The sequence below is a fragment of the Prosopis cineraria genome, unplaced genomic scaffold, assembly GCF_029017545.1.
Source record: "Prosopis cineraria cultivar Desert tree isolate PC_DT_omini unplaced genomic scaffold, ASM2901754v1 PC3, whole genome shotgun sequence".
NCBI classification, from domain to species: Eukaryota; Viridiplantae; Streptophyta; class Magnoliopsida; order Fabales; family Fabaceae; genus Prosopis; species Prosopis cineraria.
In genome coordinates, this window is record NW_026555334.1 from 11,905,317 (window position 1) to 11,916,242 (window position 10,926).

The following is a 10,926-nucleotide window of genomic DNA, read 5'->3' on the forward strand; positions in this document are numbered from 1 at the left end:
AACAAAGAGATGTTTGGTACATATGAATTAGAACTCCCATGAATCCTAATTCCATGAAAAAGCTTGAACTGGATTCCTTACTTAAAGCTATGGAATCTGGACCAATTCCATAGAATCCTATTTTTCAAGACAATTTTATCCTCATAAAAAATTGAATTCACAACCTTGCCTTGTAAATCATGAGCGTGAGCCTTGTGTGCATTAGAAGCTTTTGGTCTTCAAAATGTGGTGGCTGACTTCAGCAAAAAAAAATGATAGCAGCTGAGTTTGTTTCGTTAGCTTTTTTCTTTTCTAGCTACTTTTTTTTTTTGTGTTCTTTATCCTGGTGTTATTATGGGCATAAAATCTTTATATAAATTATATAATATATATATATATATATATATAATATAGTATTATATATATTTGTATATTTATAATATATATTTGTATTATATATATATATTTTTACTATTATATATAATATTTTATTTATATACTAAATACATGAGGAAATTAAAACACAATCAAGCTTTTAATATATATTATTTTAATTTTAATTTTTAGGGGTATTTTTGTCTTTTATGTATAATTCTATTTTTATGTCTTACATGCCAAATAAAAATAGTGTAAGGATTCCATCTACTTTTTCTAACATACCAAACACACTTTTAAAACTCAATTCTATTCCAATTCTGATTTTGATTTCAATTTCAATTCCAATTTCGATTCCATCAAAAACTTTTCTATCATACCCAATGAGGCCTTAGAGATAAGATTCATGGCATCAGCTAAAGTAAATTCTACTAAAGCAACTAGTTGCAGTATCAACAAACTACCTATCTGTTAGTAAGAGACCTTCATAAAAATGTTGAACCAGCTACTGATCAGGTATTTGATGGTAAGGGAAGCTTACACATAATTTTTTAAATCTCTCCCAATATTCATGAAAGTCTCTCCTATCATTTGACTAATCCCATAAAGATCTTTTTTAATTGTTACTATGTGAGAGGCAGGGAAGAATTTTTTTCAAGAATAACTTTGTCATTTGATCTCAAGAGGAAATGACACCTAGTTGCAAGTAATATAACCAATCTTTTGTCACTTCATCCAGTGAAAAAGGAAAAGTCCTTAATGTGATTTGCCCTTCTGAAACTCTTTGAGGCTTCATGGTGGAGCACATAATATGAAATTCCTTTAAGTGCTTGTTTGGGTCCTCTCTTGCAAGACCATAAAATTTAGGTATCAAATGTACTAAACTATATTTCAATTCAAAACTATCATTTTCATGAATACAAAAACATTACTTGTACTAGTATCTCAAATTCCCACAACTAATACATCATAATTACAACACCCTAGGCTAAAATACCTACTTTTATATAACAATTCTCATGCAAGTGACCTCAAAACAACACATGACCATAAGTTGGCGTAATCAAAAATGATTCGTTGCAATTACAAAATGAGAAAGAGAGAACTATACAAACTTAAGCCTCTCCAATCTCTGCGGCACTTTCTTTATCTTTACTCCTATCGGAGTCTTTACCTATAAAATGTAACCACGGGGTAAATGGAGGAGTGAATAACCAAATAATCTAAATAAACTAGTCGTGTATGAAAATAGTTAGTGAGCATGTGAAGTGGTATTTAAAACAGATATTCCATATAGGGCAAGTACACACACACACACATGGCTATACAATAGAGAGATGCATGATCAACACACCGCCTTATATCTTCTTGTTTCTTCCCATTGAATCTATGGGCTAATAATTTGATATAACCTAATTCATGTGACTAGATTGGCTCAAGCTTATTGAACATGGGAGGTAATCTCGACTAAGGATACCTTTACCTACTACAAACCATAGATTTTCCCTTTCCATGAATACCGAGGGTGTTGTATGCCCAATCTATCTTAAATAGTACTAGAACTTCTAAACAAATATAGAACTGTGCATCGGGGCCTTTAGGGTGCTAGTTTACCATATGAATTTTCAAACAATATCCCCTAACAACACTTGGGTAAGATCCCACCCTTTCATAATGATTATGCCAAACATATGCTCAACCATTCCACACATAGCCATAAACTTGTAATTTATACTAAAATAGTCCTTTTCATGATCAATCGTACAATTTCACAAGTACATATACATGAACATAGGGTTTAGCATAAAACTTTCAAAAATCACAATTATGCAAAACATGGTTATCTATTCCACTTCACATAAAATTTTTAAATTGATAATCATTTACTAAGAATATACCAGTTTAAAATAATAGATGAATGAACTTTCACAATAACACACAACCGTCCAAATATACAAGTAATAAGCTTAGATAATTCGGTTACCTCAACCCTTTTATTACTAAAAGGGTTACCATAGTCAATCAATAGCCCCATACATGTCCACTAGCATATCAACGCCCCATCATATTTAATTTACAAGATTAAACATTTAACATCAATTCTCACTCAACTAACCCCCTTAAATTACTAAATTATAGGTACATACTATACTCAAAAATCTTACTTTAATACCCTCAACACTTCCATTAACTCAGCCTAATACCCAACCACACTAATAATAACACCATTCCTTTACCTAAATTGCTCTCAAACTCCTAAATTCCACTTAGGTTTCATTCAAACCCTAGCAAAATTTTCAAATCAATATAAAACCTATAAATCTAGGTTTAAGAGCTTAATTTAACTCCCTAAGACCTTAACTAAGGCAATGAGTTTAATTACAACCTAAGGAAACATAAATTCAAGTCCCACATTACCCCAAACATTCAAAATGTTCACATGGTGAGGAATGAAGAGATACAAGAAGCTTACTTAAGAATGAATCTTGCCCAAAATACCTCCAAATAGCTCCAAGAATCAAGCCCTAGCAAACCTAAGAGTCTCCTATGTTGCCTTCTCACCTTTTCTTTCTCCCTTCCTTTCTATTTCAAAAGCAAAGATAAGTCTAATTTAATTAGATTTTTGCCCATTCGCTGTAGTGCATGATGCATCTGCTACGGCAGATGGCATAGTAAAGTTCATTACAATTTTGAGCCTCCTTCTATGCTCTGGTCCACTCAAATTCTAACTTAGCCCTCTTCTAAAATTGTCTAATGATCCAATTACCACATTAGTTATCCAAAAACATTATTAATTTATGAATCACTTAATTTTTACCAATTTACCCTTTTAAATACTTGAATTTATAGGTTTTAAATTTAGGATGTTACAGCCTGTATACCTCAAGCTCCCTATTCTATAAGGATATGCATTCTTTGGCATTCTCTCTTTATTCTGAATGCTAAATTCCTTGGAAAATAACAACAAATTCTTATTCGTACATATGTATACAATCAATAAAAGGCACCCAAATTCTAATTTAAGAAATACTAATACCTTAAATTTCTTCTCGAGCCATAAGGCAACAAAAGCTTTCCAATCCTTTTGTTTTATCAAAGATTGTAATAGGGGAGGAACTATAGCTACAAATTTAGCATCAAGATCTTTTAAATATTTCTATGTGATGAAATATCTGAAAAAGCCTAATGCCCTCCCAACTTTTGAAGGATGAAATCCTTCTTGTCTCACCAATTTCAAATCTTGATTGCAAAATAAAATAATCATGTAAGGAGCATCAATTTAAAATTAAAAATATAATAAACTATAACTTGGTAAAATACAACTCATAGCCACGATCTCCCAAACAACATCTTCATGGCATGATTGACTTTATGCTATGATTTCACTGTGATAGACATAGTAGTATTTGCCACCACCCCAATATAACTTATAAACTTTGAAGATCTGATAGCTTTCCCTCTCTTGTTCCATTACATGGCAATATTTTTTCCTGCAACTCTTTTTTTTATAACATCTTCTATTACTGTCAAGCCTCACTAAATGTTATATATCCTTGCTCTAATTTTTTTCCTATGAGGATAAAGCAATAGTAGAATTTATAGCAGGATTTGATAGAGAAATTTTAGTAGACTCAGAATCAAAAGCCATTTATCTATAACACAATTGATTCATTAATTAGTCAACTTAAATAAAAATAACACAATTAATTGAAAAATTAATCAACTTAAACAAAAATAATACAATGAATTCAAAGATTAATCAACTTAAACAAAAATAACACAATCATTTTAAAGATTCATCACCTAAACAAAAATAACACAATTCAAAGATTAATCAACTTAAACAAAAATGACACAATTAATTCAAAGATTACATGTTCAAGTCACTCACGATCAATCTTCTTCTATTATGAAAAATCAACATGACAAAGCATATTGTCTTTAATCCTTTCATGCTCATTCCATGTTAAGCTTTTCACAACTTTTGCACTACTATACATGCGTCTAAATCAAGACACAATTGAAAAATACCATAGTGCATTTACTAGACTCAATCCATTCTGCTTGTAGCACGAAGTACTTCACTTAAAACACTTGGTTGATGATGCATATTTATTCTAAAATAAAAGGCAATCATTAGGGGACACACACACACACACACACACACACACACATATCTTTTTATAACTTATGCCAATTGATCATAACACTTGTTTTGTGTTATATGTCCAGCAAGGAAACTTGTTTTCCTTAATTAGGAAGTAATTTTGCTTTCAAATACCCAAGAAACTCAATAAAGAACACATCACTCCATCCATATTTTTCTTTTATGTTGTACAATTTTAGTAGTACTGCTGACAACTTTAATGCACAACAACCAGTGTACACCAATGTCTCCGCTTTACTTTTCAACTTCTCAAACATTCCTAAAAAATCCTCAAGGTCCTCTTCAATCATTTTGGCCATCTATTTGAGATAATCTTCCTCAAGTGTACATGTGTCAAAATCATCAAAATATGATGAATAGCTTTCAATATGCTCCCAACTACAGCCAATATCATCCCTTTCCTTGTTATACATTGTCTAACACTTGTAACTTTGATCCATCCCATTAATTACTAAGTATTCTTCACAAGTATCCAGACTAGCCCACTTCACAAGATAGAACTTTAAACATAGGAAAACAATTTTGGTAAGGTTTTCTACATGCTTAACTACAAACTTAATGAAGTCTTCAACCCCATCCCAATAGCTGTTGATAGATGATTAGCAGACATCCATTTCTTATCCATAATTCCAATCTACCATGAAAGATTAAGAGAAAAATATGATTAGTGACTCACAAATATTAAGAAGAATTAAAGAAAGATTAGGATCTTTAATCCAAAAAGAGAAATGGTAATTCACAAGTCACTAGTCACATTAAAATTTTCCTCTGTAATCTTGTCATGAATTTTTAACTAATTAAACTAATAACTAACCTAATATATAAAATATTTTATCCTAAGGATAAAATCTTTTAAATGCTAGCATTTGAAAAAAATTTGGTAGCATAACAACTTAAAAACAAAAGTTTTTCGAGCTCTATGCCTTCTCTTGATACTAAAATTGCATCCTACAAGTTCTAATCTAATAGTGTTATACTTAATCAATTGAACATGCTAAATCATATATTTTGATGATTACAAAACTAAGAGAAGACGTGTGTATTATAAGTGTAGATACATAAAGATTCATACATGAGACAAAACTTTCAAAAGCATAAAAGAATTAAGAGAAGAAGATTTATAGAATAAGTTATTTATTTCTCTTAGATTCAATGTGAAAACTATGAGAGCTTAATCACATGTTATCAATCTTAAAATGAATGCATCATCTTAAGCTCATTAGTCTTATTTATGCATCTTAGAACTTGTCTTAGATAATTCAAGCTTAAAAGTAATGTCATTCATGCTTGAATTGGATCATAGAAGCTGAGCTTTTCATGCACGATTCAAAATGGTTTCACACGTGATTTGTCACTTTAGGCATACTAGATGACATTTCACGCATGAATTAGAAGTGATCCACACGTGATTTATCACCTTTATTTATGTGTTGCTTTGATGAAGCTTTTGTGATCTAATTCATGAAAGATACCCTTGTGTATGCAAGCTTGAATTGTCACCTTGTGTTCTATTGTATTTTGTGTAGTGTCATTTCATGCTTGAAAAGGAAAGTCTTCACATGTGTTTTGTCACTGAGTTTCTTGAACACATTTAGCCTAAATGAGTCTTAAGCCATTTCAAGCCTATTTCATATTTTATACTTGCGTAATTTATCACTTATTAATCTGAGTCTTTTTAATCATGCAACCCATGCTTGAATACATATTGGTTCCATGCATGATATGTCTAACAACATGGCTTGGCCTTGTAAACTAGCCATTTCACACATGAGAGGTAGAGTATTTCACGTGTGATTTCTTCTGGAATGATTTGTTTTTTATAACTAACTATTTCACACGTGATAGTTAGATGGTCCCACGTGTGATTCGTCACCCTAATTGGCTTTGGCATTCTACCAGCTAATTCACATGTGAGAGCTTCAAGGTAAAATGCCTGTTTTATCACACAAAATAGTTTGCATCTTCTTATCCTTACAAAACACGTGTGAGTCACCTTGATGTTCACACTTGAATTGTCACATATGCTTAACTAGAACTTTCCTGCTTCATTTTATGCATGAATCTCATAGTTGCTTGCAAGAAATGTCACTAACAGCTACATTATTGTTCTAACAGTCTATCAACTGTCAAAACTATATATATATATATATATATACAATTCAAATCTAGAACAAGAATTATGATCTTTAAGTGAACTATTCATCATTTGAACATTCGCAAAAAGCTTTCAAAGTTGTACATCAAAGTCTTGCATTCATTCATTTATCATTCTTGATAAATTTTATAAAAAAGCTCTCATAAGTTCTTCAGCTTTCATTTGTACTTAATCTACTCTTTCTAGAGAGTTTATCTTTGAGAGATCTTTATTATGTGAACAAGCTAAAATCTTAAAAAGGGATTTTTTTTAAGTGAGTTCTAACAACTTACTAGTTGTAAAAAGGTTGAATTATTGATACAAAACTTGTCAAGTTTTGTAAATTATACTGAGGTGGCAAGCACCCACTTAAGCTCGTGATTATAGTTAAAAATCTCAAGAGTAATCTTGAGGACTAGACATAAACTAAGATTTGGGCTAAATCAAGATAAATCTCTTTTCTTACATTTATCTTCCTCTCTTCTAAGTTCTCCAAAAAAAATTAAGTGTAACTTAATTTACCTTCTCTCTTGGGTGCTAGCCTATCCAACAGAACAAACAATAATTGAAAAAAATTTGACAGCGTAACAGCTTAAAATTGAGTATTTCCTAAGTTTTATGATCTTAGAAAAATTATATTTTCCACAACAATAACAATAACACCACCAATATATAATCTCACAAAATAAGAGCGAAGTTTGTGTGAATAGTAAAATCCTAAAAATATATTGCATTTTCAGTTATTCTTTTAATAAAGAATTGTGAAATTTTTAATAAAAAAGAAAAATGCACATACTAATTAAACTAATAATTAAATTAATCTACAAAATTCTTTTCATTGCTACTACTTTAAATACTAGCCATTAAAAAAAATTTTGATGGCATAACAACTTAAAAACAAGAGTTACCAAGGTTTGATGCCCTCTTAACATAACATTCAAGTAATTAAGCATTCCATCAATCAAATTTTGCATTCAAGTAATCAATCAAATTTTGCAAATTATAGTATACTCAACACAACATTCAAGTAATCAAGCATTCAAGTGTGAATTGTACAAATTTTAATTCTTATAATTCCCATGAATGAAGCATTCAAGTTTTCTTACGCATCTTAACAAACACCTTATGGACATCAACAACACAATCAAGTTCAAGCTCATTCAAAGAACAAATAGCCAGCTCTAAGCAAAAAAAAAAAAAAATCATCCAAATCACACATTTTCAACCCTAAATTAAAATCAATAACCCCACAAATTCAAAACAAGGAAGAAGACACAAGCATGCCCACAAGTACCTATAAACAAATGACAATAGAAGTGGCAGATTAACCCTTTAGCACCTATGAGCACAATGACATCGAGAATCCAAAAACCAAGAAGATTGAAGTGCAAAATGATGGTTTTTGGCCACTGGATTGTCAAAAAGTGGTTTTTGGAGGGGTTGCGTGTGTTTTCAAGGAATATGGGTGTTGTAGAATGCGTAACAAAAATAAAGGTAAAAAGTGATTTTAAAACACAATATTTGAGGTTATACAGAAAATTTTGTAGAGCATTACTTATTTGACACTTATTTTAGAATAACTGTGAAGCTGTGAAGTATATACCTAACAAACTTGACGATTATTACAAAACAAGTGTCAAATAGATATCTTTTTTTAAATATTATATAGTTAACACTTGTTTGGAAATAACTATCAAGTATGTTAGTGTAATGACCTATGAATTTTATATAAAATTTAAAAATATATCTTTTAATAGTACTTATATTAATTTTTAGGATGAGTTTGACAAAAAAAGAAGTTAGTGTAGTGGAAACCATCTAGATAGTCCATTAAAAGAGTCTCAGGTTTGAATCTGATCAGCCTCTAAGGAGTATTATTTTTATTTTTATACTTTATGAAATTACAAATCTGCCCTCATCTTTATCAGGCTTTTTTTTCTTTTTCTTGGCCTTCTTCGAACATTCTGGGAGAGCAGAGAGAGAGTTAGAAAGCTGATCCCAAATCCTTGCTCTATCTCTCGCCGACTTCTGCCTCTTACCTTCTCAATCACTGGTCATGCGCTGTTCGTGTGAGTCACTGTTATCGTTGCTGGTGTGCTTGTCACTAGTTCTTCCTCTGCGGCTGTGAGTTCTTCCTCTGTTTTACCATCGCTCATCCTCCTCTATCACTACCTCAAGTATGTTTGACTTCTCTTCTTTTCTCCTCGCTGTTTCATGTGTGTGTAATTGATTGGGTGAGCTAAGATTTCTTTCTTCCTCTTGCTCGTCCTGTCATATTGTTTATTTTTCTTGATGTATGGTGGCAGTCCTTCCTCTCTACTGTTCATACCTGAAGCTATTTCCTTCTTTCTCTGCTGGTGCGTGTGGTTCCTTTAAGTTAGAAACCTGATCTTATCTCATTTCCTTGGAAGATTTCTGTACGTGTGAATGGATGAAGAGATAGAACTGACGCTGGAAAAAAAAATCGTGTCCTGTATGCTGCGGTCGGTGCCTGAATTTCTTTCTTAATTTCGATTAGCTTTCTTTTTTTTTTCTCTTCTTTATGGTTGCTGACTCATGTCTGAAATTTTAAACCTTCATCTTGATACTTTTTTGTGCGGGCATTTTTAATGGTTGAAGCTATATAATTTTGGTGTGTTTGGCTGCTGCTCGTGTGTCTCAGAGAATAAAAAATTCCAATGTTGAGCTGAAGATCCATCTTAAAGCTTGATACTAATCTTCATATGGTCATAATTTTTAGAATAAATTAACTTGATTGGAATGATTGATGTTGAAGAATTTAGTAAAATGAAGTTGGAAGAGAAGAGGTTAGATATGATGATGGGAGATTAGTGTCTATAAGATGCTTATTAAAATGCTTATTAGAAGAATTGAATTTGACTTTAAAAATTTCATAAATTCATGTGGGAAGTAGAGTTAGCTCAGAAGTTAATAATCTATAAATTTAACTTGAAAGGTGCAAAGGACATTTGACTATGAAATTAATAATATATGATTATTGGAATTCTTGGAGACTGATACTTTGTTGAGAAAATATTTAAATGCTAGAGTTGTTATAAGGAGATTGGAAAGGATACATATTTGGTGCCTTGAACAAATGTTGATGAAAAATATATTTTTATATATAACTTCGGTTTTAAATTTTCAGATTTATTATAGTTGATTAGTGGTGGAAATGCTAAAAGAAATTATTGTACTAGTTAAGGGTTGAATAGAATTTGAATATGATTTATAGGATATTTGGAGGAGGAGAAATTTGATCAACAGTGAGAGGTGAATTTTAGTTCTGGGAATTTTAGGTAAGTGGATACTGTCCCAACTAATTGTCTAATAAAATTTTCTGTTAATAAAATATTACAATTTTATGCAAATCATTTTTACAACAACAATGTGAATATTAGATAATTTGTTGATCAAACTTCTTTATTTTATGAAATTACCTTTATCACTTTTAAAGTGTTAATTATTCAATAAATATAAGTTTGGACTTTGATTGTGGGATTTCATTCTAAAATTTTTATTGTTGCTATGGAAAAATGATTTATGCGAGTTTGTCATGGAAAATGGAAGTTTTATTTTGAAAGTGGTGATTTTCTCGCATGTTGAAAAATGGATTTGAAAGGGACTTTATACAGAACACCGGTTGCTAATGACAGTTTTGTTAGCCATTGGCGCGCCATGGTCCACCTAGTTAGCAGGGTGCTTATAGGAGGTACTAGCCCCATGCGATGGCCAACGCACATGGAACGGAGGGATGGTTATTCGTAAGTGTTGTACTCACGTTTGATTTCGTGGCTTTGAGCCGCGTTTGATTAACAGTACCCTCATGGACTGTGTGTCCATGTTTGTTTCGTGGCTTTGGCTGCGTTTGGTTACTTACCCTCGTGGACTAGTGTGTCCACGTTTGTCTTCGTGGCATAAGCCACGTTTGGTTATTTACCCTCATGGATTATGTGTCCATGTTTGATAATTGTTCTGATAAGTCCCGATAATTATAATCTGATTATTTGGTGATTTTATATTCCATTGGCTCTCACTTAGTAACTTATTTATAAGTATTTATTTCATTTACATGCTTTCTTGAAATCAAGTGATAATAACAATTTTTATGATACTTCAATGATTTACGATTTTATTTAAATCTTATAAAGCCATTTCATTCCAGAGCTTATGGAAATTTTTTTTATGGAAGAAGTTGCCTCTTTGGTTACATAATTATTTTGAACTTTTCTATTTATTCATGATCAATTATTTTTATTGGGACGATATT

The 10,926-nt window shown here is 31.3% G+C and overlaps 1 long non-coding RNA gene across 1 annotated transcript; it reads left to right on the forward strand.

The window, feature by feature from the left end:
• The first annotated feature begins 8,527 nt into the window (after positions 1–8,527).
• Positions 8,528–10,300, forward strand: LOC129306905 (uncharacterized). The gene is made up of 3 exons (XR_008592272.1): positions 8,528–8,833; positions 8,963–9,139; positions 9,892–10,300. It is a non-coding gene; the product is annotated as an uncharacterized LOC129306905 (long non-coding RNA).
• The last annotated feature ends 626 nt before the right edge of the window (positions 10,301–10,926 follow it).